The sequence below is a fragment of the Tachyglossus aculeatus genome, chromosome 1, assembly GCF_015852505.1.
Source record: "Tachyglossus aculeatus isolate mTacAcu1 chromosome 1, mTacAcu1.pri, whole genome shotgun sequence".
In the NCBI taxonomy this organism is placed as follows: Eukaryota; Metazoa; Chordata; class Mammalia; order Monotremata; family Tachyglossidae; genus Tachyglossus; species Tachyglossus aculeatus.
In genome coordinates, this window is record NC_052066.1 from 164559369 (window position 1) to 164563259 (window position 3891).

General features: G+C 47.9%; 1 non-coding gene across 1 annotated transcript; it reads right to left on the reverse strand.

Annotated features, from left to right (window-relative positions):
- Window positions 1-3492: 3492 nt before the first annotated feature.
- TRNAV-CAC lies at window positions 3493-3565 on the reverse strand. Its single transcript has one exon. It is a non-coding gene; the product is annotated as a tRNA-Val (tRNA).
- Window positions 3566-3891: the final 326 nt, after the last annotated feature.

A 3891-nucleotide genomic window follows, 5' to 3' on the forward strand; every position in this document is an offset into this window, starting at 1 on the left:
GCTTAGTAGGTAAACCAGGAGGACATTATCCCAAGCATGCATGGTTTTTAACGTTCCCTCTTGGTGATCAGGAGAGAAGGGAAGAAGGGAGGGATATGCAGATAAAGTATCTTAGTCTTCTGGGACATTCATAACTAAACTGCGCTTGATTCAGCCTGGACATGAAAGACTACATCTCTAAAATAAGTGGTGGAAAATTGAGACAAAGTAGTCCAGCTAGATTAGTGGTGAAAGTCTTAATTTAGGGTCACATATATAGTTTTAAAAATAACCACAGCTGCATAATCTCCGTGCTCACCAACTCTGAAATCCTTCTCTCTGACCACAACCTTCTCACTTGCCTCCTCTCCCACACTCCTCCCCATAAATCTGTAATATTCCCCCACAGAGACTTCCGCTCTCTTGACCCCATCCATCTCTCTCAGTGCATCACACCCCACCTAGCCTCCATACCCATTCTACCCACTCTTGACCAAAACAATGCTTTCAACTCCACCCTCTCTACTGAACTCAACTCACTTGCTCCCCATCCCTTCATTGCTCTCGCACCACTAACCCACAGCCCTGAATCACCTCTACAGTCGTCCTTCTTCACTCTTATGCTTGAGCCTCTGAATGCTGCTGGCAGAAATCTAAACATCCAGCCAATCTTGTCCACTTCAAGTTTGTCGTTTCTTGCCTTAACTCTGCCCTCTCCTTGGCCCGGCAAAACTATTTCTCTTCCCTTATTGACATCCATGCTCATCCCCCTCATCAGTTGTTCCAGACATTTAATTTCCTCCTCAGGCCCCCTGTCCCTCCCCCCCCCCCACCACCCCATCCCTCACCCCCAATGATCTGGCCACCTATTCATTAGGAAAATTAACACCATCAGGTCTGAGCTCCCTAAAATCACCCCTCCCCCTCCTCCATCCCCCCTCTCTCAGCCCCCTTTGTAACTTCTCCAGCCTTTCCAGCAATATCTTCAGCGGAGATCTCCTGCCTCCTCAAGTGCCACCCCCTCCACATATGATTAGGACCCTATTCTCTCACACATTATAAAAACCTTTGCCCCTTCCCCTCTCTCCTCCTTAACTTCCATCTTCAACTACTCACTCTTCAATGGCTTCAAACATGCCCACGTCTCCCACATCCTAAAAAAAACCCTCCCTTCACCCCACAGGCCCCTCCAGGTATTGCTCCATCTCACTCTGACTCTTCCTTTCCAAAATCCTGGAGCGAGTCATCTACACTCACTGCCTCGAATTCCTCTCCTCCAACTCTCTCCTGGACCCCTTCCAATCTGGCTTCTGCCCCCTCCACTCCACTGAAACTGTCCTCTCAAAAGTCACCAATGACCTCCTTCTTGCCAAATCCAATGGCTCCTACTCCATCTTAATCCTCCTTGACCTCTCAGCTGCCTTTGATACTGGACCATCCCTTTCTACTCAACAATTTATCCAACCTTGGCTTCAGTGACTCTGTCCTCTCCTGGTTCTCCACTTATCTTTCTGGATGTTCATTCTCAGTATCTTCTCCCCCTCCCATTCCCTAACTGTAGGGGTCCCCCAAGGGTCAGTTCTTGGTCCCTGTCTATTCTCCATCTACAATCACTCCCTTCGAGAACTCATTCTCTCTCACAGCTTCAACTATCATCTCTATGCAGATAACACCCAAATCTATATCTCCTCCCCTGTTCTCTCTCCCTCCCTCCAGGCTCACATCTCCTCCTGCCTTCAGGACATTTTTACTTGGATGTCTGCCCCCCATCTAAAACTCAGCATGTCCAAGACAGAGCTCCTTATATTCCTTCCCAAACTCTGTCCTCTCCCTGACTTTCCCATCATTATGGATGGCATAACCAATCTTCCTGTCTCACAAGCCCGCAAACCTGGCATCATCCTTGACTTAGATCTCTCATTCACCTCACATATCCAATCACCAAAGCCTGCCAGTCTCACCTTCACAACATCACCACGATCTGCCCTTTCGTCTCCATTCAAACCTCTACCATCTAAGTACAATCACTCATCCTATCCCGACTGGTTCACTGCATCAGCCTCCTTTCTGACTTCCCAACCTCCTGTCTCTCTCCACTTCAATCCATACTTCACTCTGCTGCCTGATTTTCTTTCTACATAAATGTTCTGGGCATGTCACTCCCCTCCTCCAAAATCTCCAGTGGTTGCCTATAAACCTCTGTTTAAAAAAAAACAACTCCTCACCACTGGCTTCAAAGCTCTCAATCACCTTGCCCCTTGTTACCTCACCTCCCTTCTCTCCTTCTACATCCCAGCCCGCACACTCCCTCCTCTAGTGCTAACCTTCTCACTGTGCCTCATTCTCACCATCAACCCCTGGCCCCAGTCTGACCCCTGGCCTGGAATGCCCTCCCTCCTCAAATCTGTCAATCACATTTTCCCCCTTCAAAGCCCTACTGAAGGCTTAGTTCCTCCAAGAGGCCTTCCCAGACTAAGCCCCCCTTTTCCTCAGCTCCCCCTTGTTCTGCTTTACCCCAACTCGCTCCCTGTGCTCTACCCCCTCTCTCCTTTCCACAGCACTTGTGTATATATATACATATTTATAGTTCTACTCATATTGATGCCTGTTTACTTATTTTGATGTGTATATATCTATAATTCTATTTATATTAATAATTATGGTATTTAAGCATTTACTATGTGCCAAGCACTGTTCTGAGCACTGGGGTAGTTACAAGGTAATCGGATTGTCCCATGTGGGGCTCAAAGTCTTAATCACCATTTTACAGATGAAGTAACTGAGGTACAGAGAACTTAAGTGATTTGCTCAGTCACACAGCTGACAAGTGGCGGAGCTGTGATTAGAACCTATGACCTCAGACTCCCAAGCCCGTGCTATTTCCACTAAGCCTGTTCACTTGTTTTGACATCTGTCTCCCCTCTTCTAGACTGTGAGCCCGGTGTGGGCAGGGATTGTCTCTCTTTATTGCTGAATTGTACTTTCCAAGGGCATAGTACAATGCTCTGCCCACAGTAAATGCTCAATAAATTGAACCGCTACCTTGCTAGTTCAGTCTCTCATCCTATCCCGACTGGATTACTGCTTCAGCCTCCTCTCTGATCTACCATCCTCCTGTCTAACCCCACTTCAGTCTATACTTCACGCTGCTGCCCGGATCATCTTTGTGCAGAAACGCTCTGGGCATGTTAGTCCCCTCCTCAAAAATCTCCAGTGGCTGCCAGTCAACCTATGAACTAAGCAAACACTCCTCACTCTCAGCTACAAGGCTCTCCATCACCTCGCCTCCTACTACTTCACCTTCCTTCTCTCCTTCTACAGCCCATCCCACACCCTCCACTCCTTTCATAAATAATCAATAAATGCGATTGATTGATTCATTCATTCATTCAATCGTATTTATTGAGCGCTTACTGTGTGCAGAGCACTGTACTAAGTGCTTGGGAAGTAAAAGCTGGCAACATATAGAGATGGTCCCTACCCAACAGTGGGCTCACAGTCTAGAAGAAACAATGTTTCCGCCCGGTTTCGAACTGGGGACCTTTCGCGTGTGAGGCAAACGTGATAACCACTACACTACGGAAACCGACTGCCTCTGCCACTAACCTCCTCACTGTACCTTATTCTCACCTGTCCCGCCGTCGACCCCGGCCCACGTCCTCCCCTTGGCCTGAAATGCCCTCCCTCCACACATCCGCCTAGCTAGCTCTCTTCCTCCCTTTAAAGCCCTATTGAGAGCTCACTTCCTCCAAGAGCCCTTCCCAGACTGAGCCCCCTTTTTCATCTCCTCCTCCCCATGCCCCCTGCCCTACCTCCTTCCCCTCCCCACAGCACCTGTATATATGTTTGTACAGATTTACTACTCTATTTATTTTACTTGTACCTGTCTACTATTCTATTTATTTTGTTAAT